Source organism: Talpa occidentalis, unplaced genomic scaffold, assembly GCF_014898055.3.
Source record: "Talpa occidentalis isolate TD23 unplaced genomic scaffold, MPIMG_talOcc4v2.1 talOcc4.11, whole genome shotgun sequence".
NCBI classification, from domain to species: Eukaryota; Metazoa; Chordata; class Mammalia; order Eulipotyphla; family Talpidae; genus Talpa; species Talpa occidentalis.
Genome location: NW_023601104.1, coordinates 93,512,590 through 93,539,289, shown reverse-complemented (window position 1 = coordinate 93,539,289; position 26,700 = coordinate 93,512,590).

Here is a 26,700-nt window from a genome sequence, read left to right as displayed (position 1 = left end):
TTTATTTATTTATACAAGCACTGGGGTACAAGCCAGAGGCATGGGAGGGTGAGAGAATTCACCAGACAGAGCAGGGAGCAGAACAGGCAGAAGGATCGAAGTACACTGCTGAGGGGAGTAGCGGGCGAGACAGAAGAGGTCTGCCTCGCCTTGTGGGAATCTCCCTGGCAGGCCGGGAATCAAACTGGCACTGCAGAGGCTGCGGACAGCTTCACAGCACTGCACTCAACCCACTGCAGCACCAGGGAGGCCCCTCAATCCTTTCAATGGTTGAAAAATGTCCCATTATGTGAATAGCCCACACCTGGTTTATTCCTCATCAGGTGATGGACATTTGGGTTGTTTCTGTTCTTTGGCTATTACAAATAACCCTGCCATGAGCATTCAAGTACAAGTGTGTGAGGATTTGTTTCCGTACTCAAATCTGTACCTAGAGGTAAAATGGCTGAGTCATGCGATAACTCCATGTTCAGCTTTTTGAGGAGCTGCCAGCCTGTTCCAAAGAGGTTGCACCATTTTATGTTTCCAACAGTCATGTATAGTAGTTCTCACCAAATGGTTATTGTATGTCTTTTTAACTACTGTCCCAGGAGTGGGTGTAAAGTGGTGTCTTGTGGTTTTCATTTCATTTCCCCAAGGACTAATGCTAATGCTGTTGAGCATCTTCTCATGTTCTTGTGGCCATTTGTATTTTTTTTTTTTGAGAAATAGCAATTTAATTAATTTGCACATTTAAATTTGGGTTTGTTGTTATTCAGAATAGTGTGTTGTCTATGCACTATTCCGAATTCTAGAAATTTATTAGATATACTATTTGAAAATACCTTCTCATTGGTGTGATTTCTTTTTCACTTTCTTTATATAGTCCTTTGGAGGGGGGGAAATAGTTTTTGTTTTTTTTTAAGATTTATTTATTTATGCATACAAAAACTGGGGTACAGGCCAGATGTGCGGGGGGTGAGAAGACTCACCAAAGACAGAGTGGGGAACAGAACAGGCAGAATGACTGAAACACACTGCTGAGGGGAGCAGCAGGTGAGACAGGGGAGGTCTGCTGCTCCATGTGGGTCACCTCCCTAGCTGGGGATTGAACTCATGCTGCAGAGGCTGCAGATAGCTTCATAGTGCTGACATTTAACACCTTGCACCACCAGGAAGGCTGGGAAAATTGGACAGCCACACCCAAGAGAATGAACTAGGTCCCTATTTCATGCTTTATGCACAAATCAATTTAAAATGGATCAAGAGGGCCTCCCCGGTGGCGCAGCTGTTGAGCGCTGGGTTGCGAAGCTGCGCGCGGCCTCTGCGCCGCCGGTTCGATCCCCGGCTGCTTCCCGGCCACCAGAGGAGGGTCCCACATGGCGCACAGACCTCTCCTGCCGCCTGCTGCTCCCCTCAGCAGTGTACTTCGGTCCTTCTGCCTGCTCTGCTCCCCGCTCTGGCTCTGGTGAATTCTCTCACCCTCCCGCGCTTCTGACTGTACCCAGTGCCTGTATGAAAGAAAGAAAGAAAGAAAGAAAGAAAGAAAGAAAGAAAGAAAGAAAGAAAGAAAGAAAGAAAGAAAGAAAGAAAGAAAGAAAGAAAGAAAGAAAGAAAGAAAGAAAGAAAGAAAGAAAGAAAGAAAGAAAGAAAGAAAGAAAGAAAGAAAGAAAGAAAGAAAGAAAGAAAGAAAGAAAGAAAGAAAGAAAGAAAGAAAGAAAGAAAGAAAGAAAGAAAACAAGCCTCTATAAAAAAAAAAAATAAAATAAAATGGATCAAGAGGGCCTCCCTATTGGCACAAGGAGTTCAGACACAACCTACGAAGCTATCCGCAGCCACTGCAGCACGAGTTTGATCCCCGGCCAGGGAGGTGACCTACATGGTGCAGCAAACCTCTCCTGACTCACCTGCTGCTCCCCTCAGCAGTGTACTTCAGTCTGTTCTGTATGCATAAATAAATAAATCTTAAAAATAAAATAAAATGGATCAAGACTTGGATGTAAGACCAAAAATAGGAAAAAAAGAAAAAACATAGGCAAAGCACTCTGAGACATCAGCCTCCACTACCACAGTCAGGGAAATAATCAAATGTGTCTATATCAACCTAAAAACTTTTCCACAGTGAAAGAAATTCTTTTAAAACAAAAAGACACCCTACCAAATGAAAGAAAAAAATTTGCACATCATACCTACAACAAAGGCTTGATATCCAAAATCTGCAAAGAACTCGTACAACTCAACAACAAAAAAATAAATGCCCCATCAAAAATTAGGACAATGATCTAAATAGACACTTTCCCCAAGAAGGCCTACAGATGTTTGACAATGAAAGTATGCTCATCATCACTTGTTATCAGGGAGATGCAAGTCAAAACCACAGTGAGATACCATGTCACATGGTATCAGAAAGACCAGAAACAACAGGTGTTGGTGAGGGTGTGGAGGAAAGGACCATGAGGGTACTGTTGGCGGGAATGTGGACTGGTCCAGCCCTGTGAGGACAGTGTGGAGACTTCTCGAATTATTAAAAGTAGGTCTACCATAGGATGCTTCTCCTAGATAGATATTTGAAGAACACAAAAACACTAACTCAAGAGATATACGACTACCATGTTTTATGGAAACAGCCTAACTGTCCAACAACCATGAGTGAATAAAGATGTGGAAATAATCACAGTAGAAAACTACTCTGCTGTAAAAGATGAAATCTTGTAATTTGTGCCAACGTGGATGGAACTGGAGGGGATTTCTGCAAAGCAAAATAAGTCTGAAGGAGAAAGATAAATATAAACACCAGAGATTTCACCCAGGTGGAATATAAAAACAGGGCCAAGGAACAGACAAAAAAAAACCTTTAAAATCTGATTGCAGAACTGAGGCTACCAGATGGGGAGGGAAAGGGTGAGAGAAAAGGGAGGAAGGGGCCTCAGTGGACTGCGTGGAGGGTTCTGGGTGCTGTGGTTGTGTTATAGAGCAACCCCGATATTAAACGGGTTCCTGGCGGTGGGTCCTCACCCGCGCGCTTTAAAGGGACTTATGAATACTCCACTACAGACACACACAAAAGGGTTAATAAAAGGTTTATTTACAAGAGGAAAGGAAATAAGGAAAATATACAACTCAGGGAGAAAATAGGGAAATAAAGTTTTTAATGCGTCCTACTCGATCCGACGACCTGGAAACCCAAAGTTACTCTCAGAGCTGGCCGGATGCTGCGAGCTGGTGGAGAGCCAAAATGGGGTCCCCCAAAGCCCACGTGTCTGCCTTTTGTATCCACCTGGCTGCTTAACCCCACCCTCAGGTCCCAGCCACCTTCCCTTGGGTGGTGATGGGATTTGGAGTTCCCAGTGTCTTTGGCTTTGACCTGGGGTGGGGGTGGAGTCCACAAAGCCTATATGGAATTTGCTTTGGGACATCCTTTTCCCCCTAACAATTCCCCCCTTTCACTTTTTGCGCGTGGGTGAGGACCCACAGCCAGGAACCCGTTTAATATCGGGGTTGCTCTATAACAGTTGGGGTGGTGTGGTGACATCCATTTATAGGTGTGAGCCCGTACTCCTGAGTCATACACAGTGTTGCAAGTCAAGAACTCAATAAACATCATGTTTAAAAAGGATTTCTTTGGTTACCCTGAGCTCTTGCATTTCCTATGAATTTTAGAACCAGCCAGCCTCTCAATGTCTGTAAAAAAGTCAGCAAGGGTTTCGATCAGTTGCACCATGTCTGTGTCCATGGGGGGCGTATTGCCACCTTAGCAGTGCTGTTAACCCTGTGACTTCATTTCACTCACAGATCTTAGGAGAGTTGCTGATTTCCCAAATTTCTCAGCATTTTATTTGTTGCTAGGATGGAGTGGCGGTTTTCAAGCTTCTCAATGCAGAACTGTGCCTGGTAATGTTCATCTCTTATAAAATGCTTTCTTAGATGACTGGATCAAGAAGATGTGGTCTATATACACAATGGAATACTATTCAGCAATCAAAAAAGATAAACTCATGCCATTTCCAGCAACATGGATGGAGCTAAAAGGGATTATGCTCAGTGAAATAAGCCAGAAGGAGAAAGAAAAATATTGGATGGTTTCACTTATAGCAGGAATATAGGGGAACCCAATAAGGGATCAGGGGGGGAAATAATGAGCAATAAATTTTAAAAAATTAACAGGCAACTATAAATCAGAGACATTCTGCGAGGGAGAGGGGAGGGAGGAGGGAGGAGCACGGGGGACTGTGGTGATGTGCACGGGTGCATGGGTGGTGGGAATTCTGCAGGGACCACACCTGAGAGGAGAACGCAAACATTGTACAAAAATGAAGAATGATGTGAAACAAACAAACAAACAAACAAATAAAAAATATAAAATTTTTTTTTAATGCTTTTCTTTTCAGTTACTGTACTTTTCTACCTAGAGTTTCTACTTAGTTCCTTAGCAATTCATTTTTGTCTCTTTCTGACCTTTCTCGTGAGTCATTGTTCTCACACTTCTTTAGGTCTGTAGACACGGCTTTCCTAGACTTATTTTTTTTTAAGTAAACATACTTTTAAGCAGCCAATGTAAAGTCTTTATCAGGTACACCCAGGATCTGACATGCCTCGGGAATAGTTTCTATTCCCTTCTTTCTGGTTATGGACCTTTCCCCCCTCTTTTTGTGTTAGATTTTATTTTTTAGCTGCACATCTGAATCGTGTAACGTGCTAACTCTGGAAATCAGAGACTCCTCCTCCCCTGGGTTTGTTGGCCATTTCTGTTTTGTTCTGATTTGCTTAGTGACTTTTCTTTTTCTTTTTTTAAAAAAAGATTTATTTATTTATACATACAAGAACTAGGGTACAGGCCAGAGACAGAGTGGGGAGCAGAACAGGCAGACTGACTGAAATACACTGCTGAGGGGAGCACTGGGCAAGACAGGAGAGGTCTGCTATACCATGTGGGTCAGCTCCCTGGCCAGGGATCAAACTCATGCTGCAGTGGCTGTGGATAGCTTCATAGGTTGTGTCTTAACCCCTTGCACTACCAGGGAGGCCCTTTAGTGACTTTTCTTAACAAATGATGGAAAACCTATTCTCGGTTGTGTATGCCCCGAACCCTCTTGTATATCACCTAGTATTCAGCTCAGGATTGGTCAACGTATTCCTCAACTGTCTGGAAGCTATGAGACCCCCTAGTCTTTTCCTAGGACCTCTCCCACTTGGGCAAACGCTCCTGCAGTGGTCAGCAGGCAGCTGGCAGCTCTGCCTTAGCCTTCGCTTCCTAGTCTCCAGATCTCATGACCCAGCCCACGCACCTGTGCCAGAGGCGAGAGCTGAGGAGGCACATAAAGCGGGCACAGAGCACACACATAGTCTTCCAGATTCCTAGGACTATGTTGGAGCTTTTACTACGTGTGCTATGAACATCCCATTCTTCATCTTTTCCTCCCACGTTTTCTGGTTGTCCCACTGTTTATACCAATCATTACCTACTGCTTCCATTGGCCGTGAAGTGAAACATCTGCCTAGAAATGTTTTCAACAAATGCTCTGGTGGGGGAGGATTTTTGTACCAAAAGAATTCCAAGTCAGATCAAATGAAGATGGCTTTGCAAATGGGGTCATTTAATGAACCATCAGACTGGTTAAGTAATCACAATTCTTTGGTAATGAAGCTTTGAAGTAGCTCCCGCTCCATTTCTCCCCCCAGTGGCTGCCAAACTGCTGACCTTCACCGGGATTGTGAGTTGTTGGTTTGCAAGGCGACCAAGGAGTTAGAGAAAGGGGGGCTGGAAGAGAGTGAGTTAAAATGCTACAAAGCTTTTTTTCTCTTTATTTTATTTATTTATGCATACAAGAACTGGCATGTAGGTCAAAAATGTGGGGGTGAGAGGATTCACCAGAGACAGAGTAGGGAGCAGAACAGGTGGATCCACTGAAACACACTGCTAAGGGGACAGCAGGAGACGGGAGAGGTCTGCTGCACCATGTGGGTCAGCTCCCTGGCGGGGAATCGAACTCGTGCTACAGTGACTGGCAATAATTTCGTGGTACTGAGACTTAACCCCTTGTGCCACGAGGGAGACCCAACAAAGCTTGTTTCTTTTATCAAGATCCTGTCATTGTTTTTCTAGAATAAATGCTCCTGGAATTGTTGCAAACCTTTGCTCCTTTTCAGAGTTCCGAAAAAGTCAGTCCTCATATTTTTTGCTAGTTTTCTCACTGTTTTCACAGAGAAGAGACTTTCCAGAGGTCAATTTTCACTGAATTACCCTCTTACAGGGATTCCTCCTTGTATCCCTAAAAGAAGGCCTTAAGGATGCCAGAGGCAGAGGCCCAAGGACTGGTCGGGGGTGGGGGGTGGGGGGGGGAAATGCCTGGCTCCTCATGCCTCCTTGCCTAAGGCTGTGAAAACAGATGTTCAAGAGGGGCAGTCCCAGAGGACACCCTCCCCCCAACAGCCTGTCTCTGGACCTCTCCTCCAGGCATCTTGAAAACAGAGGGTGAATCTTTTTATCCTCAATCTCCCCTAAAAAGCAGCTTTCAAACTTCCATGCTCATGTAGAACTCATGACCCAGCCCACACACCTATGCAGACACATGTGTGGCAGATGGGACAAAAGTCCCATAAAATAAAAGCCAGCATCACACACCGGTTTTTTCTATTTGGTTTAATTTCTTTCTTTCTTTTTAAAAGATTATTTTTATTTACTCATACAAGAACTGAGGTACAGACCAGAGGTGCAAGGGGTGAGAGGATTCACCAGAGACAGAGTGGGGAGCAGAGCAGGCAGATCTATTGGAATCCACTGCTGAGGGGAGCAGCGGGGAGACAGGAGAGGTCTGCCACACCCTGTGAGTCAGCTCCCTGGTCGGGTGGAACTCAGGCCGCAGTGGCTGCAGATAGCTTGACAGCGCTGATTTGAACCCCTGCGCCACGAGGGAGGCCCATCCTTTAACTTCTTGGACACATTGGTGCAGTTATAATTGCCTTAGTGACTCACTGCTAATTGTGTTCTAATTTCTGGGTCAATTTTGATTGATTAATCTCTCTTGTCATGAACATTGTTCTGCTTCTTTGCTTGTCTGGTGATGTTTGGAGGCCAAACAGGAACTGTGCTTTGGATGCTGGACAGTGTGTATTTCTGTGAACAGTCTTGCACTTGCTGTGGGACGTGGTCAAGTCCTTAGAGCTAGTTCGTTCCCTTAGGAGCTTGCTCTCAGCTTTGCTGGAGACACGAGAGCAGCGATTCATCAGGCTGGTCACCCGCAGCGAGCCCTGCGCTGAGCACCACCTGACAGCCGGTCTGGGCCCCCCGGCCGGCTGTGAGGACAGGCACAGTTGGGGTCCTCACGCAGCTCTTTCTCCAGAAACAAGGCTGCTTTCTCCCCGTGCTCGCTGCACGCCCAGGTGGGCGCTTTGCAGGTCGCGGCCCTTTCTCTGAGGCTCTTGCTTCTCTCTGCCCACAGACTGGCTGCTGGGCTCCCTGGACGCAGCGGGTCTCAGCTCAGAGAGACTTTCTCTACCGACCCCCACCCCCCCAGGCAGTAAACTTGCTGCTTCATTTCTTTCCTCTCTCTGCAGTCTCTGTAATTGCTTCTTACTCAAATGTTGTGAAAACTGAAGCTTTGAGTTTGTTTTCAGATTTACAAGAGTAAATCTGGTTCATGTTGCTCCACTTTAGCTGGAAATAAAAGTCTAGATTTTTAGAAAGAGGGAAGTAGAGGAGTTGGTTATATTGCCTTTTTGTTAGAAACATTAAGGCGCTAGTAATGTCTCTTACCTCTAACATAGTTGGATTTGTTTTGAAATTGTAATGATTTTTAGACGTAAATCTGGGTCTAGTGTTCATGGAAACATCCTGTAAATAGAACAATGCTCTTTAGAAACCAGAACACCAAAATTTATGTCTTAATACAACCACCATTCCTTCCAATCTTTGTGATAGTCTGATCTACCCAGAATTTTTCAAAGCAGAATTGTCTTTTTTTAATTCACTGTTCTTTGAAAGGTAAACTATTTAAAAATTATTACTTTTTTTTAAGATTTATTTATTTATTTATATAAGCACTGGGTACAGTCAGAAGCACGGAGGGTGAGAGAATTCACCAGAGCCAGAGCGGGGAACAGAACAGGCAGACCGACGAAGTACACTGCTGAGGGGAGCAGCGGGCGGCAGGAGAGGTCTGCGTGCCATGTGGGACACTCACCGGCGGCCGGGGATCGAACCGGAGCTGCAGAGGCTGCGGGCAGCTTTGCAGCCCAGCACTCAACTGCTGCACCACTGAGGAGGCCCTAAAAATTATTACTTCTAAGTAAAGTACTCGAGTAAAATTTCATTTAGGAAGGGCCTCCTTGGGCCATCTTGGGTCTCCATCTTGCCACCGCATGGTGAAGAGCTCTTGTGTACGTGTCACCTGAGCTCCTGTGCAACTCCTGTAGCAGTTGTGTTCCTGCGATGGCTTGATCGCGCTGAGACTTAACCCCTGCGCCACCAGGGAGGCCCCCAATTTGCTTTACTTTCTTTTAAAAATATGTTGGCCCACTAAAAAGACTCACCCACACTGCATCATCACCCACAAGGTCAAGACCCCAATTGAGGTGCCGGGCAGCCCTGCACTGACTGCGGGAAAGCAGGTGGCACATGGGAGACAAGCATGGCCTGGAGAGAGGAACCTCATGGGGGTACTGATGTGGGGAGTGGAGGGTTGAAGCATCGGGCACAAGGCTGTGGGTGCCCTTGGCAGCTGGGCAGAAGGCCCCAGCAGGGCAGGGAGATCCCAGTGAGTTCTCTGGCAATGAATTCTACCTGTATCTGCCTGACCCACTTCCCCCACTGCTGCGGGCTGAAAAGTCACCCCAAGAGTTCTACGCTCAGGCCCTAGCACTATTACAATGGGTTTGGACACGAGGTCTTTGGAAGGCAATTAGATGATGAAGGTGGAGTCCCCATGTTCTCGCACTCTCTCTCTCTTACACACACACACACACACACACACACACACAAACACACATCCCAGAAAATACCTCTCTGCAAACCAGAAAGAAAACTCTCACCAGGACTCTGACCTTGGACTTCCCGGCCTTCAGAACTGAGAAACTCCCGTCCATGGTATTTTGCTTCAACAACCCAAGCAGACACACCCCTACCTCCCGCCACGGGCACTCTATCCAGACACCCGGACAGGACCCCAGAAGGTCAAATCGTACCATATGCTGGCCACTGGGGTCACAGGCTGAGGGGCTTTCCCTGCCCTGGGGTTGGCACTCCTGGGCAACATCCTTGCGCTGCCTCAGCTCCTGCCTTGCCCAGTGCCGGGCTCCCACCACACAGGCAGGGCGCAGGGGCAGGAGCTGCGGCCCTCACCCCCAATGGGCAGGTGAGAGGGCACCAGGCAAGCTAGGAAATGCTGATCCATGACGAGGACCCCCTACTCTTCCATTGGGTGCCACCCAAGTCTCGCCTGGTCACCACTGTGGCCCACAGTAGCCAGCAGGTAAGAGGCTTGGAGGCCCGCTGCCCAGCCCCGCCTCCTCCACACTACCCACGAACCCTCAGGGGGCAGCGCCCTGTGATCCTGTGCAGAGACCAACCCCCTCACCGCGGCATCTGCCCACGTCCACTCCTTGATCCTCCTCCTGCCCTCGGCTCCTTGTGCACCGGCGCTGGGGTGAGACAGGAAGCACAGCTGGCGCTCCCTGGACGCGTGCCCCTCATCCCACCTGCCCTGCACCAGCCCAGGATTGGGCTGAACAGTTACCCAAAGGTCAGCGCCTGCCCTCGTTACGCGCTCGCCAGAAGCACAGGGCAGGTGCCGAGGCACCAACTCGCCCGAGTCTCGCGAGCTCAGGATGCGGGACTGCAGGAGCTCGAGTGGGCTGACTGAGTCACGCCAGCTTCGAGTGTCCAGCCGAGAGCAGGGCCTGCACTCTGGGCTGGCATGGCTCCCAGTAGTACCCAGCGGCAAGAATTGAGACAGGAATAGCCCCAACACACACACACTCATATACCACACACAAACACACCTCACATACACATGCACCACACCTACTTATGACACACATATGCATACACACACCACACCTACATATACACATGCACCCCACACACCCAGGTGTGCACATATACACACATTCACCCATGTGTATACTCACAGACCCACACATGCATACTTCCCCAACACACACACACACACACACACACCTCACACATACAAACTCATTGTGTTGGTTTATTTTAGAGTGTCAGTGTGGCTGGACCACGGTGGCCAGTCTGAGTGCATCTGTGAGATGAACATCTAAATCGGCGGATTTGGAGTAAGGCAGATTGCACTCCCGAAAGAGGGTGGGCCTCACCCCATCAGTGGAAGGCCTGCTTAGCATGAAGACTGACCTCCCTGGACAAAAAGGGCATGGCCAGCAGACGGCTTGAGAGGATCCGCCCTGCAGCTCCAGCTGGCCAGTCTACCCTGCAGGCTTGGCCTTCCCAAACCTCTGAGTCAGTTCCTTAAAATAAATCTCTGTCTCGGACTGTCTCTCTGTATCTTAACCTTTCTCTCTCACTCCATCCTGTTAATTCTTTTTCTCTGGAGTACCCCACCCAACACACACACACACACACACACACACACACACACATCTATGCTGCTAACAGTCACACACACAAACACACACACACATTGTCTACACAGACACATGAATATCCACACCCCATGCCCATATCTGCCCACACACACCAGCAAGTAACACACACCACACACACCCCTACTGCACACAGGCTCCTCATGCAAGGCAGAAAGACTCACACATCCACACATATGACAGTCAGCCCCACAGACACGCTCACTCCATTCCCCTTCCTGGAGGCCGAGTGCACTGTGTGGATGGACAGGCTGTCCATGGTATGGACAGACAGTCTCCATGCTGTGTGGACAGACAGGCTCTGCGCTCCAGGGGCCCAGGCACCACTTCTCAGGAAGGATCTGCTGGTTTTCTCCTGGATTCCTGGAGGAAGTGTGTTCTCTCTGAATATGTCAAAAATAAATTGATGTGCACACACGTTACATGCACAGCTGCTGCCGGTCTGACATTGGTGACCTGGAAGGCAACATTCCAGCTTGGGGGTTGGGGACTCGCCATGCTGTAGCCTGTCCCATGGATGACACCCCAGGCTGGGACTCTGTTGGAGGTGAGACAGAGGCGAGGTGCAGGGTTCTTCCCAAGGAGCTGGCCCCGTGCCCCCAGCATGGGCAGGAGTACCCAGGGAGCCCCGGGCCTCTTCGCTACTCTCAGATGAACCTCAGTAGGCCCAAAACACATGCAGGTGGAGCAGAAGCTGGGACAGAAACATCTGCAGTGAATGTTTGCTTCTTCACACGTGGGAATGAGGACATTCCTCCTCCAGAAACTGACTAATTGACAGCAGAAGTCAGTGGAAGGCTCCAGGACCCCCCACGCGCTCACTCTCCAAGGGAGAAGGAAACCTGTAAAATCTCCACCACATCGGCCGGCCCACGCGAGCAGGGGCCTGCTCCCCCACACTTAGAAAATGCTATTCACCTAACATGACCTTTGCCGGAAGCCACGGCCCCAGCTCCGGGTGCAACACAGGCCAGAGCCGGCCAGGCTGACGCCAGCAGGCATGGTCAGCACAGGGCAGCAGGTGTCTGGCCGGTTTGGCCCCTAACGCCCACCCCAGACATGTACGTGGAGGACAAGCAGGCGGCCAGCTGGCAGAGGAGCCTCCGGCAGCTGTTGAACCCCCATAGCAGCAAGGAGCCCATTTTGCAGCTGAGCAAACTGAGGACCAGTGAGCTGACCCAGCGTTTTTGTTAACCACTGGGCACCCTCACCTGGAGACTTAACAGGTGCAAGAGGAGGCTGTCTCTCTGTCTCACTATGCAAGGCCAAGGTCATGTCCTCCTGACCCTTGAACTGAAAGCTCTCACCTCTGAGATGACCTTACAGGCCCCTCACTGGAGAGGACAGGCTAAGGAGATGAAGCAGCTTCCGGCTGTCTGTTGCCTGTGAGCCCAACCATGGTGTCCCAGCTGCCCCACAAGCCAGTGGACCTCACCCAGGTGTTCCAGACAAGACAACCTCCCCTCGCGGCCCAGTGGGACACCAGCTTCTTTCGCACCAGCACTCACTTGCACCTCCCTGGCCGCCACATCGCTCAGCAGAGGCTGGGGGCTCCTAGCGTGGAGCTGCTGATGGAGCAGCCCCTTCTTTGTAGTGTGTTGTGGAGCCGCACAGATGCTTTCACAGCCCCTCAGCAAGGGCCCAGGATGACCGCGAGTTCCTTCCATGGACAGGTGCCCATGGCTGGAGACGGCGCTAGTGCCCCCACCAGCAGAGCAAGCCGAGCCCACCCGTTCCCGCAGCGAGCTCTGATGGCCACTGTTCGCCCACTCGGAGAGCAACTCTTGCTGCCCGAGCTGTGGGGAGAGCCAGCCCAGTCGCCACGTTTCTGAGGTTGGTCCCCTTCTGTGGCTGCACGGTGTCCTCAGTCCCCCCAGGTTTACTTTGGCCTGAAGCAGAGACTAGGATGAGGTTTTCTTCATCTTCCTTGTTCTGGGGACTCACTTTCTGTGATTGTGTTATAGCTTGTCAGCAGATCAGTGAGTTGTCGCCGTGACTTTTCAAATGCATTTTCCTGCTCCTCCCCCTGACTTCAGGGACGGCTTTTTGAACACATTCTATCTGGATGCTCTCCCACAGTTCACGGAGGACTGTGTACTTTTTGAAGTCCTTTTTCTCTCTCTGGTCCATTCTGAATAACTTCTGTTACTATGTCTTCAAGGTCATTAACCTTTTCTTCTACAGAGTTTAATCTTTGGTTTTCCCAGCCCTTGTGTTTCCATCCCTTGACGTGTGTCTCGTACCTTTGTTTTTTTTCTTCTGCACATGTCCTTAACATATTCAGCCTTTCCTTCCACTTCCAGAACATAAGGAAAGGCGTCCTGAGGGCGGTTTAGCTCCCAGTGCCGATTGCATCATCTCTGGCTTTTCTCCTCATTACAGGTCCTAGTTCCCTGCTTCTCCTCCGCATACCCCTGTCATTTCTCACTGGATCCCAGACCTTGCAAAGTTTACCTTGTCAGGGGCCAACTAGGTTTCTAGCCTGTAAATATCGAGCTTCTTTCTCAGGCCTGGTAACTTGGGCCTTTCAAGGCTTGGTTTTAAGTTGAGTAGGACCCCAAGGTCATGTAGGTTGAGTCTGGGGTGGCTTTTGCCCCCCTCATGTGCCTGGGCACTTCCGAGCTCCCTGCAAGGCCCTGGGCAGGAGGCTTCGGTGGGGGGTGGGAGGCTGTGGGGACAGGCCCCCTCCCTGCTCCGTGCACACGGTGTTGTTGGCACTAATCCTCTTGGGTAGGGTGTTCTTCTCCTGCCCAGGGCACCCTGCTCACACCCTACTGATGATGCCCCCATGCTTCCAGGGGCCTCTACACCCTCTGTACAGTCTCCTTGACTCCACCATGGGCCCAACTGCCTTGACCCTCCAAACTCCCACCTCATCCCTGTGACTGGGAAAACTGGCTCTGCCTGGGGCCCTGACCTGCACCTGGCTGGGACCTCCTGGCCGTGAAGCTGGAGAAACCTCAGGGCTCACGTGGCTGGCTCCCCGTCTCTCAGGGACCTCTGTCTTGAACCATCTGACGTTCAGTGTCGGAAAACCACTGCCTGCATATATTTTGTCCAGACTTTTAATTGTTTCCGGCAGGAGGGTGAATCCAATCCCTGTTCTCCCATCTTGGCGGGAGGCGAAAGTTGACCACACATTTGCTGAAGGTCAAAGATTTTCTAAGAGCAAAGATGTGGGATGCTCAGGCCATGTTCCGTACATTTGGGATGACAAAATCAGCCCTTCCTCTCCAGGTGAGAGGGAGGAGAAAAAATAACTGAAGGGGCCAATGAATTCTCAACAGCTCTGGACCCGTCTTGCCTGGGGGCCTCGTAGGTACACTGCGGGCGGCGGAGCCTGCCGTTCTGGAGGCTGCACACCTGAGACCGGGGCCCGCCGGGCTGGCTCCTCCCTGGTGTGCGGATCAGGTCCTTCCTGTGTGCATGGGACCCCTCCATGCGTGTCTGGGCCCTAATCTCCTGTTGCAGGGTGCCAGGCCCCGGGGTAGGGCCCACCCATATGATCTCCTTTAACCTCCATCACCTCTTCAGAGGCTCCATTTCCATATAAGTCCTGTTCTGAGGTCCTCGGGGTTAGGACTTCAACATCTGGAGGCGGGGGCAGGGAGAAAGGTCATTTCAGTCCATGACGGTTGTGTTGGGTGGTGGTGATCGCTGCAGGGAAAAGAAAAGCCCAGAACAGGTTTGGGGAGAGTCAGGTACAGAGGGGGGTGTTTTAAGAGAGGGCGGCGGCTAGGTCTTCCTGAGAAGGTGACCCCCCTCCTCCCTCCCCACGCCCGCCAGGCCCCAATGCGGTGGGAGGACTTTGGAGGCCTGGGAACCACAACAGCTTCCTTGCAGAGACCTCACTCCAAGTCCGGATTCCTGGAAGCCTCCCCCTCCCTGAGCAGAACCGGCTGACCCCAGCCCATCCAGCTGTGATTCACAGGTCCACACGCTCTCGGAGTTTACCACTGTTTATTTTATAGACACAGGGACTCAGATCCAGTAAAAATTGCGTTTTCCTATGAGTGTCTGGGTCTAATCAGGGCCCTCGAGACGGAGGGCAGCTGAGCTGGACAGCTCACCCCAGACAAGACGAAGCTTCTGGAAGGCCATGGCGTCTGCCATGGGTTTGGAAAAGTGTAGCATTTCCCTGGCAGCATCCATGGGGAGGGGGGCTCCCCGCAGAATGCAGTCAGCCCCCTAGACGTGGCCACATGCCCTTCCCCAGATGACAGCCCTGCCTTTGGGGCTCACCCTTGCTGGGGTTCCCACTGAGCACAGCAGCCCTGACCCCAGACTTATGTGCCTGTCAATGTCTCTGTCACTGGCCAGCTCCCCCGTGGAGAGGGGGGGTTTTTTCCAGCTCACTGGTCATTTGGGATGACAAAGTCACAGCATGGGGGTCCCTGCTCTCTTCGCCTCTGGGGTCCCCGGGGCAGGGTCCCCACGCCCTGTCCCTGCTCCAGCCCTGCAGCACCCCAGCTGACACACCCACCCTCTGCACCCCATCGTCCCCTGACTCTGGCCTGGAACCTTCCGTGTGGGCCTGTTCTCCCCCAGGCTGCAGCCGGTGGCCTCACAGGAGATGTGCGAGTCAGGGGCCACTGGAGGGGATGGACGGCCACCGCCCAGGCCCCAGGAGGCAGGGAGGGCGCCTCATGAAGACGGGCTGAGCCCCAGAGCTCAGCATGTCTCCCCACAGCCTCCTTCCCACTTCCCCCATCACCATGGAAACCCACACGTGGAGCAGGGAGAAGTGGGCTCGGGGGTTCCGCTACCAGAGATGGGGTTCCCTGGGCCTGGGACACTGGGAGGCAGGGGCCATGAGAGGGCTGTTTGGGGGAGCCAGGAATGGCTTTGTTTGGTGTTCTGACCCCACCGGGGATCCCTCCCGCCCCTGGGAAACCCGCCCGCTGCCTGGAAACCGTTTCCTGGGGTTTCTGTAAAACTTTCTTCAGCTTCAAACACTTTGCCCTCCTCTCTTCCCATCAACCCGGAGGAGGCAGGAACGAAGCAAAAAACAAGCAAACTTCATCTTTGAAACTCAGGCCACCATGGGCCTCACCACCCAGCTCCCAGCCTGTCGGCCCGCTTGGGTTCCGCCCCTACCCCCGCTGGGGGCTCAGAGCCCCCCATATCGCTGAGCACCCTGGAAGCCCCCTCCCAGCCGACGCCCTTGAATATGCTCAGGCCTCACCGTCCTCGGCTGTCACTGGCCAGCACCGCGCTGGGGGGAGTCACTGCGCGAGGGACCCGTCAGTGGGCCCAGGATGTCTCCTGCAGCGCCGCCGGCAGCTCTGGGCGTGGACTCGAGTCCACAGGACGGTGCCTCTGTCCGGCTTTTGTCCCAGGACATATGGACAGAGTCTGGGGGAGGGAGAATGTGGGCCTTAGAAACAGCAGGCTGAGTGGAAAGCCATGGCCCTCCCCGCCCCCAGGCCTCAGTTTCCTCACTTGTTCTTAGAGGCGTGAGGGGTGAACACTGCGGTTTGCAGGGCCTCGTCGGTTCCGCAGTCCTGGCGGAATCAAGACAACTTTGGCCTTGCTGCTCTGAGACCCATGGGACCCATGGCTGCCCCCACCCCAGGAGGTTCTCTGCTCAAGCCAGCTGGGGTGGGAGACTATTTATGATGCAGATTTGGGGGAGAGGGCAAAAAGAGAGGGGTCCCCCATTCTGACTGGCCGGGTGAGTTTCAGGACTCCCCTTTGTTGGGAGAAGTATGGGGCAGGGGCGATGCCGAAAGGAGGCAGAAGCCAAAGCTGGCCTTGTCCAGCACAGCAGAGGGCCCAGGACACGCCGGCCTCGTCCAGCATGGCAGAGGGGCTGGGACCATGAGACAGACAGGCGGGGCTGAGAGCGCTGGCTGAGGGAAGGCTCCTGTGCCAGAGAGAGCTTGGGGAGTGTTCCAGGGGCTGCCTGCAGGAGAATGCTGGTTGATGTGGGGGTGGGGGGAAGGAAAGGCTGTTTCCAGGGGGACCATGAGGACGGGACCCTTCTCGGCCTCTGGTGGCTGCTGTTGCCCCCATGTGAGCACTCAGTGCTCTGTGCCTGGGGCACGCAGGGCCTGGAGCCACGAGGTTACACGCCCGCCCAGCCAGCGTTCATGCGTCTCCACCTAAGACTGAACGAGGCTCCTGCCCAGGACCGGGGTGCCCTGCAGCGCCTGGGGGAGCAGGGGAACTTCCCGGAGAAGGAAGCCCTCTATGTGGCGGGTGTGGTGTTTGTGAGCGTGGTGGGGGGGCTGAGGAGGCAACAACGCCCCCTAGAGCAGCGGTGTCAGGAGAGGGCCCTGCAGGCTGAGCCCAAGAAGACAAGGGGATCTGTCAGTCACCAGAGGGTCAGGCGGGGCTGGCAGGCTTCATGGGTTGCGTTCACAGAACGTGCAAAGGCCCGGGGGCCAGAAGAGACCAGCAGTGGCCGAAGCCCCCAGAGTGGGGGAGCCCCAAGCTGAAGGGCTGCGAAGCAGGGAGAGAAGAGTTTAGATTTTATTCTGAAGGCAAAGGGGTTAAGAGGAGGTTGGTTCTGGGCCCACGCTGAGGTGGTGAGGCTTTCATTTGGCACCTGCTTTGGCAGATGTAGGCGGAAGAATAGCTGAGGGTAGAGACCCCACCCAGCTGCACAGAGGGGAGGGTCTTACCTGCAGCCACCTCTACCTGGTGAGGCCCAGGTGTGTGTGCACAGCATGTGCTGTGCATGCATATGTGTGTGTGCATGCCTGAGTGCAAGGTCTGTGTGTGAGTGTTGTGCTGGTGTACCCGTGACAGCGCGTGTGCACATGTGCATGTGTGTTCCAGCCTGGGAACTCAGGGGAGCAAGGACACTGAACTAAGGCCTTTCCCCAGCGCTGGGGCCCCTTCCCCAGGCTCATGGCCAACAGCCCCAGGGAGAAGATGCCGCGGGAACAGCTGTGTGTGCTCTGCTGCCGCCAGACACGAGCCAACTAGAGCAGGCCCTCCAGGGCCAGGGCTGGGGACACGAACATGTTAATCCTTCTGGTGCCTTCCTGGGCCTGCCTGATGACGCCAGACTGGCTGCAGGGAGCCAGACCTCCTGTCTCCTGCTCACCTCCGCCCTGCCCTCTGCACCCCATTCAGACAGGAGGTTAGGGGCCCTCAGGCAAAGTGTGGCTTTCCACCCCAGGGCCCTGGTGCAGGTGAGTCCTGTCCTGAGAAGCGCCCTCCACAGGGCCACCTCCCTGTCCTCCTCCATCACTGAACACCTTCTGCTGTGTCTCCCACGTGCGGCCCTGGCTCTGGCCAGCAGGGCCTGCAGGGACAGCTTGGAGGAGAAGGGGCTGGACGGCAGGGTTGTCACCATCCGCCCGCCACCTTGGTGGAGTCAGATTTCTCCAAATTTCTTTCTGCCCATGCAAAGGGGTCACTCCTCACAGGAGCCCCAAGTTAGGCAAGTGGCCAGCAGGGGCCCTGATGTGGTCTCAGGAGCCTGTCCCCACGTCCTGGCCCAGCGCTCTGTGGGTGCTCAGAAAGGGGCCTCCACGGACGCCCTGGGCCCCCTCCCCCCACCAGCTGTGTCCAGGCGCGCCTGGGCCTCCTCCCACCCTCCACCCCTGGTGCCGGGCCAGCTGTGAGCCGCCCCTGTGCGGCCCCGCGGGGCCGGGGGCCTGTGTTCCAGGAACCGCAGCTCAGTGTCTGCGTGGTGAGATGGGCCTGGCCGCCGGAGGCCGGTTCCTGGAATGGGCCTTCCAAGCAGCGAGGGTGCTCGGGGTGGGCGGCCGCGGCCTCTGCCTGCTCTGGGGCCTGGCTGGGGCGGCTGCGAAGGGGCCCCAGCCCCGTGTCCCTGATGCCTCCACCTCGGCTCCACTCTGCTCGCCCCTGGCTCTGCCCTTCCAAGTGTGTCCCCTCAGGGCCCCCAGAGTCCTGGCTTTGTGAGCACCTCCCGCCTGCCAGCGCGGGGCTGGGGGCTGTGGGCTGGGCCTCACCTTGCTGACATAGATGCCGTAGTACACAGTGCATGATGCACTGGCTGTAACAGATCTGTGAGCAGCCCTGGCGGGCTGCCTGGAGGAGGGAGGCACTGCTGGATGTAGGGAGGGGACTTGAGAAAGGAAAACCAGGGCAGAGGCAGGGGCAAGGTTAGCAGGACCACGCCAAGCTGAGGGGATGACCTCGATGAGCTCAGGGCATCCACCCTCAGGGCTGGGGGAGGGGCAGGCCATCAGTCATACGCACAGGAAATCATGGTAGCAGGGAAGAGGAGGGGCAGAGAGAGGTGGGTGGGAGGGAGGAGTGGGGGTGGGGGAGACAAGAGGCAGGGGAGGCAGAAGGGGCTCCTGGGGGGTCTTCTCTGGAGGAGGTGGGATCTGCTGAGCAGGTGCCCCATGAGGCCGAGACCTGCTGCACCTGCAGGCACAGCCCTGGGAGTTGATGCTGCCAGGAACAGGGGCCACTGTATTGCCCCCACAGGCATGAGTCCCCCAGGAAGCCCTTGGCAGCTCCCCTTTGCCACTTATGCACAGAGCTTCCTTCCCTCTGGAACACTCTTCACCCCTTCCTGGGCAGCCAGGTAGCTCTCATCCTTCAGAGCCGGCCCTGCCCCTCGTCGGTGAGAGAAGCTGCCCGGTAGCTTCTTCCTGCTGCATGGACTCCCCTAGGTGGCCATCCCATGGGCCCTGACCAACTGTCCCCCCCTTACAGGAGTCCCCAGACTGCTGGCCACGCTGAGGCCACAACCATCTGCTGCCCCTGCCCCCAATCTGTGAACAGGGCACAGAGGTGTGGATGAGGTGTCTAGAACACAGCTAAGGTGTGCCCAGCAGGCTGATGTGTCCAAGGCCGTGCTGACTGTGGGCTCTGCCACACCAGACCTGCTGCGAGCCCTGCCAGGAGGGCACGTGCCTGCCCCAGGCCCAGCCACCTGGCCAGAGCCCCCATCCTTCCTGTTCAAGCCCCGTCAGGCTGGGCTGGGCCACCGAGGTGCCTTCCTGGCTCGTGGTGTCCTCACAAATGAAAGGGCCCTGGGGCCCCAACCTGGGCAGTGCTCCCCAGAACGGTCACTAAGTCAGGGGACACAGGTGGGGAGAGTGGACAGAGCTGGCAGTGGGGCCAGAGCCCTGTACTCATCACTGGGTGCTGGGGCAGCTGCGACCCTCAAGGATGAGCCCATCAGCTGATGCAACAGACCTGGGGGGTCCCCGAGGCTCACGCAGGCAGAGCAGGGCTCAGAGGGCTCAAGCATCCTGCAGGCTGCCCACTGGCACCCCTCCTGGGCTGTGGTTTGGGGCCGGCCCTCGCCTCCTCCATCGTATAAGACCAGTTATGGCATTTGCTGTCCAGGTGCTATGGGATGTCTCCCAGCTCATCTCAGGGCCACCTGAACAGAGCCTCATGGCAAAGCATCTTTCAGAGCCAAGTCTGGAAAAATCTTTGCACTCTGCAGAGCACTGAACACTCCACCTCCAGTGGGGCCTTTTTCTGACACGGGCGCTTGACCTGACACTGCTTCATTCGCCCAAGGGACAACCCGGTCCACGCCGACGGGAACAGCCTGGTCTGCTCCGGGGGTGTCACACCGCCCCTATGTGCCTCCATGGAAGAGAGTTGGGGAACTGGAATCCTAAGGGATAGTGAGCACAACTGAGTGAATCCTAATTCCCTTTTCACCTTGGCTGCCAGGATTCTCAGGGCCAGATTCAAGATTCCAAACTAAGTCATTGTGCAGGACCTATTAGCCTGTTCGTGCCTCTCCATACTCCTTACCATTCGGCTACTGTTGTCACTTATGCTAGAGCAGCCAGGGAGCTTTTGTACAAATGCCTCGCACTCAGTTTTGCTCTCTCTTGCTTCTAGGCTGAGAGAGTCTCTCGTGAAGCTCGGTGCGGCTGGAGGAAATGCTGATGAAGGTCATGCACTTTCAAAGCCTACATTGGGGGCTGTCTTTGGACGGCGCTGCCCTAGGGAGGGGCCGAGGGGCCAAGGGACCCACACTCCAGAGGGAACATCTGACCCATGGACAGTTCAGAGCCCGAAGTGACGCCGGGTCCAACGCTTCCTTCTGGAGGACACGGAAACCCCAAGAGATGGGAGGCAGGTCCCAGGTCCCCCAGCATGATGATGGCTTGGGGGGCTCGAAGCCCACTTCTCATACCCACACAGGATGGGCACAGCAACCCCCCAGCCTGGTGACTATCTCTTGGGGGGCCCTCCTAAACAAGAGGGGAATTTATCATTACTGTCATCAGGCATCGGTTGCCTGGGCTGGAGATTTGTAGACCAGGTTGGAAACGCAAACAACTGGATGCTCTGTCCTCCAAGCTTCTCAGCAAAGCGGAAAACGCCTTGAAACCAGCCACCAGCCATCTCTACTGGGCAGGAAGTACAGCCCTGGCCGTGGAGGACAAGCAGCTGAGCTCACAGACGGGCAAGCTGTGCAGAGGGAAAGAGACCCCAACGATGCCAGAGGGTGTCGGCAGTCTGCTCCCCCCTGTGCAGGTGACAGGCAATGTGGGGGCTTTGCAGTGCCTGCCCACCCATGCACGCAGGGTGCTGATATGGGCAAGCTCACCACATACCTGCACACATGTGAGCACACACGTACACCTACCTACACCTACCCCTCTCACACATGTGCACACGCACAAAGTGCACTCACTTCCCCCGTGTGCACACAGGCAGGTGTGTCCACAGGCCGGTGCACACACCCTCATGTGGACACACAAAGCACATGTGCTCATGTGCATTCATGGCCTGTGTGTGTACACACGCACTCGTGCCCTCACACCCTGCACACGTAGGGCAGGGGACACTGTGCAATGGCCGCTTCTCCGAGGTTCCTGGACGCTCTCAGCCCAGGCTTGGCCACGCCCCGCCTCACTCTCCAAACACCGGAAGCAGGAGGCTCGCAAAGCCCGGGAGGAACTTGGCATTTTCCGGGGCTGTGGCAAAATGCGAGCCGCCACACACCCCCACACTCAAGGCTCCCTGCAAACCCGCCCTCCCCAGGGGCTCAAGGGCACAGCCACGCAGACGCCTCCTCGGCCCCCCACTGCTCCTCCAGCCCCTTCTTCTCCTGCCTGGAGGGCTGCTTGTTAAGGGCATGGGCATCTCCCAAAGGGAAGGCCCCCCAGGGAGTCAGTGCCGCCACCTGTAAAGAAGAGAGGGAGGAGAGCTGTGGTGGACAGAGGGAGCACGGAGAGCGGGGGTGGGGCCTCCGCTTCCGTCAGGGAATCAACACACAAGGGGAACATGAGAATCCAGGGTGGCCCGGACCTGGACCCAGGCTGTGGGTGGCCAGGAGAGTGGAGGACACCCTTCGGGGCAGATGTCATGAAGATGTGGGGTTCAGCCTATAGAGGCAGGGGTGAGCTGTGAGGGTGCAGGGGACCCAGAGGGCCTGGCCGGCTGGAGGAGAAGGGGCTCCCAAGAAAGATGGAACTTGTGGGGAGTGCTGGGAGGGGAGCTGGTTCCCCCCATCAAGTGGGGCTGCCCCAAGACCCCAGCTGGCTGCCCGGACGGGGAAATAAGAGGAAAATTCAAGGTCCTGAATCCCCAAGAGAGTATTTGGCTCTTCTGAACCCCACCTTGATGGGGTACGGGTACAGGTGTCTGAGTAACCTGTGTGTGTGCGTGCATGTGTGTGCGTGCGTGTGTGTGTAATGGTGTGGGAAGAGGGGCTGTGATGACACACTCAAGGAACACCCCCAGCACCCAGGCAGAATCCTGCCCCAGAGCTCCTTTCTGAGGACAGCTGGGGTCCTGGGGCCTGGGCTGACAGCCAGGCCGGGGCCCTAGGGGCCTCGGGGCCTCTTGTCCTGCGGGCCGTGGCCTCCCGGGCAGCGCAGGCTGGGCCTCCAGGTGGATCCCTGCCAGCTGTCCTGGCTCACACTGCCCCCCAGTGGCCATCCTGGGTGCCCAAGGGCCTGGGGCTATAGTGGACAGAGTGTTTGCGGACCAGGCCCCAGAGGGTCAGAGGCCCAGGTGCCCCTCCTGGCAGGGGTTGCCAGCCCATGGCCCCTCTACGGAGAGGGGTGACACTCTGGGCCCAGAATTCTGGCCTCACCAAGATGGTGTCTATGGCCTCCCCCAGCCTTCGGGGAAGGAACTGCCCTTGCCCCTCCACCCCCCTCAGGAGACACCCCCATGTGCTGCTAGGTTCCTGCCTGCCCCAGATGAGGTTGCTGCTTCGGGTGAGCGGGGGCTGGGGATCCCTGCAACTAGACAATGGGGGTGTGGTACGCCCCGTCTGCTCACAGGGTGGGAGAGCAACCAGGGGCCAGAGGCTCCTCTAGGACAGAAGTGGCATCGACCCCACCCAGAGGGACTGGGCCGGGCCCTTGGGACTTTCCCCTGGAAGGAGGAGACAGCAGGGAAGAGGCAGCCCCTCCCTGGGCCTTGGGGCCAAGGCTAGGCCCTAGCAAGACATCTTTCCAAGAGCTGCTGTTTCCAGGAGAACCTGCCCCGGGGAAGGGGGCAGGTTCCCGCAGCCATGGTGGCGGCGGTGGGGGTGGCAGGCAGCCCTACTTGAATGGCATTGCGGCCCGAACCTCTCCTCCTGGGGTGTCCAGTGAATCAGGAACCCCTAGCCTCACTTGAGCTTTGGGGCTGCCCAGGTTTGGGGCACGCTTGCACCACGGTGAGGTTGTTTGTTTACAGAGTTGAGCGCCCCAGGCACCTGTCCTGCAGCACGGAGGAGCCCATTGAGGGCCTCGGGCACAGCACCCAGGGCCACCAGCACCCACGGGTCTATGCAATGGGCTCCTGAGCAGATCCCCACTTTCTCCTGCCCGGGAGCCCCAGCCTGCAGCAGGGTGCGCGGGGTGGGGTGGGCTTGTCCCAGGGCGCCGCCCCTGTAACTACACGGAGGGGGCTGCCGCTCAGGCCTGTCTCTGGGTTCTGCAGGCCCCTCCACCGTCCACGCTCTGCTGGAGGGAGCTGGAGCCCCAGGACTGCTCCTGCACCGATGGGCGACGCCCTCCCCGCGGGCCGGGGCTGAGTCCACCACCCTGGGCGCAGACCCCTCCTGAGGCCGTGCCTAGGAATACGCAGCAAACAGATTTCTGTAACAGCATCGATTGTATTTCATTCCATTTTGCTGTCATATTCACTCATCGTTCTGTTTTGTATTCATTTATGTATTTTTATTTATGGTGTTTCATACTAAACGGGGCATGCTACAACACGCATCGTGCAAACCCTATAATCTTAATATCTAAAATTTTTATGTGATAATTTAAGTTAATACGGTATAGAATAACACACTACACAACAATGCTGGTCTAGATCCAAAAAGAGGAAATCCTGGAGCTCATAATCCCCAAAGAAACCGAAGCCTGAAGAGAGGAGACGGGAAAGTTCTTTGAGCGGCATCTCTGGCCTGCTGAGAAGGTGCGAGAGCAGCCCGGTGCCCTGTGTCGGGAGGGGCGGCCAGACTCCCGACACCCCATGGGGCCCGGCCCAGCGCAGGACACCGACTGGAGTGGACCCCCGCCTGGCTTCTGCAGATTCTGGGCTCACCGGCCCGTCTGCCTCTGCCCTCCTGCCGCACCTCCCCACCCCCAGCGATGCGGGGGTTGGGACCTCAGCCCTCCCTTGGATTCTAAAGCTCTCTCTCTGCCTCTGTCTGTATTTCTCTTCTCTTCCTTTGTTGTTTAACCTGATAAATTTGGCATGTTCCGTGTGAATTTCAGGGCGGTCCAGTCGTGACGCCCCTGCACTTATATATCTGTGGCTTGGGTTCTTACAGGGCACGAGGCACAGTCGGGGCTCACCTCCAGCCAGACCTCACCCTCATCTTCCAGTCACACCTGCAGCCTCCTGTTGGCAGAGGCGCGTGGCAAAGGACCGGTCAGGCCTCGGGCGTGTCTCTTTGGAGGGGGCACAACGCGATCCCCCTTATCCACTTTCTCTCCTCACTGAGAAAGTCCTTTTCAGAAGCCCTGGATCCACGGCTGAGTAACCGCACTCCCCTACCGCGAGACCAGGCTTCCACAGGGAGGAGATGCTGCCTTTGCAGGGAGGGCGGCACCCGAGGGCCTGGGGAGTAGCTGGTGCTCAAGAGCCAAACTGGCCAGTTTCTCCTTGACCCCTGGTCATGCTGCCTCGTGGAAGGGGTCCTCGGGGAGCACCCTGTACCTGGGTCAGAGCTGGGACCCACCCTGCTGTACAAGGAAGCCCCCCCCAGCTCTCAGTGCAGCAAACGCCTGGGCACGGGGCCTCCCAGCCTCCCTTGGTCATCAGCCAAGGTGGAGCGCCCAGGCCTAGCCCACAGCTCTGGCCCGTGGCATGAGCCAGACCCCGGGGACACCCCCGAAGCACCCACGGAGGCCCTTGGTGCTGCACTTGGATGCTGCCGGAGGCCTGTTTGGCCTTCGGGGTCCAGCTGCAGCCTGCGCTTCTCCCAGGCCTGTGGAAGGACAGCACAGTGCCGGCCATGTGTGGCCGCATGTGGTTTTGTGTGATTGTGTGTTCACGTGTTGTTCTGTGTGACCATGTTCGGTCACATGTGGCCACATGTGAGACAATGTTTAGTCACATGTGGTCATGTGTGGTTCTGTGTGGCCGTGTGTGGTTCTGTGTGGCCGTGTTTGGACATGTGTGGCCATGTGTGGTCACATGTGGTTCTGTGTGGTCATATGTGGTTCTATGTGGCTGTGGGTGGTCACATGAGGTAGTGCGTGGTTGTGTGTGTTCATGTGTGTTCATGTGTGTTCATGTGTGGTTGTGTGTGTATATGCACCATCCTCCCCTGTGCTCAGACTCGGGCCCTTGAAACTCCCATTGCATGAGGGAGAGGGTAGGTTTCCTGGCCAGGGAGTCCCTGTGCTCAGGGATTCCCCCATGGCCCTTGGCCTCTCAACTGGGGGTCACTATCCCAGGGGAGCCCCAAGTGATCATGGACTCGTCACAGTCTCCCAGGTGCACCAACCCTTTCCCGGGTGTGAGAGGTGCCCTCACATGCGTGTCTTCTTGGCCTCTGGCTGGGTCTGTGTCCCCCCTCAGAGTACACACACTCAGGCACTGGCCTCAGCAACACAGATGTTTCACCTCTGATGACTCCAGATGTTGCACATCCTTTTGCAGTCCCTCCGCTCCTCTGGAAAAAGTAACTGACCATTAAAATCACACCACACGTTCCACTGTTTCAACTGAGAAAGCTCTTTCCAAACAGTTTTAAATCAATGACTAAATTAACTGTACCTTTCAGCTTCCTAAAAGGATTGATTTAAATATGCCAAATGCATCACCTTTTTCAGTACCCTGAAGTTTCTGCATTTTGCCCAAATCTCCTATGCGAGCATTGGGTGACCCCATCAGTCTCAGAGTTGGGCAGACACAGGTGGGCTCCAGCCCATCTTCAAGACACGTGGCCTCCAAGTGTCACCTAGCCTCTGCAGCTCCTGCTCCTCACCTGGGAAGAGGGCTCCTGGGGGCCAACAAAGGTCCCACAGCACACCAACCAGAGTCAAAAGCAGGACTCGGGCGTCAAGGGAATAATGCCAACACTGTCCCCTCCTAGCCCAGGAGCCTCACAGGCAAAAGGGACTTGGCAGAGGAGACTCAGGGAAGGGCCTGAAGATGGAGAACGCACCTGGGCTAGCCAGGCGCCCCCCCTCCAATCACGGGAGCCCTGGGCGGGGCTCTTGGCTGTGTCCAGAGAGAGGCGTGAACAAGGAAGAGGGCCAGCAGGATGCCACATGCCGCAGGGCAGGAGGAGGAAGGGGCCATGAGCCAAGGAACTCGGGACTTCTGGAAGCTGGAAAGGGCAAGGAAGCAGACTGGCCCCGAGCCTCCGGAAGGAATCAGCCCTGCCGCACCCTGACTTCGGCAGTGAGCCTGGTATCACACTCCAGGCCTCCATAGCTGCCAGCTGATACACCTGTGTGGTTTCCAGTCACCATGCATGTGGTCAACATTAGAGTAGCAACAAGAAACTAGCTCAGATTCATAAGCGACACAGTCTAGGAGAGCCTTGCGTCCCTTCTCCCAAGGTGGCAATGCCTGTGGTCTAGAGCTGCCATGCCCCTCCTCCCTCTGGAGATTCATGGCACGAAGGCTCTCATGATGACTCCCAGCCACCACGTTCCATCATTCACTCCATCCAGCAAATGTCAGTGAGCCCCCCTCTGTGCCAGGAGCTCTTCCAGGCACAGGATGGCATGGAGGTCA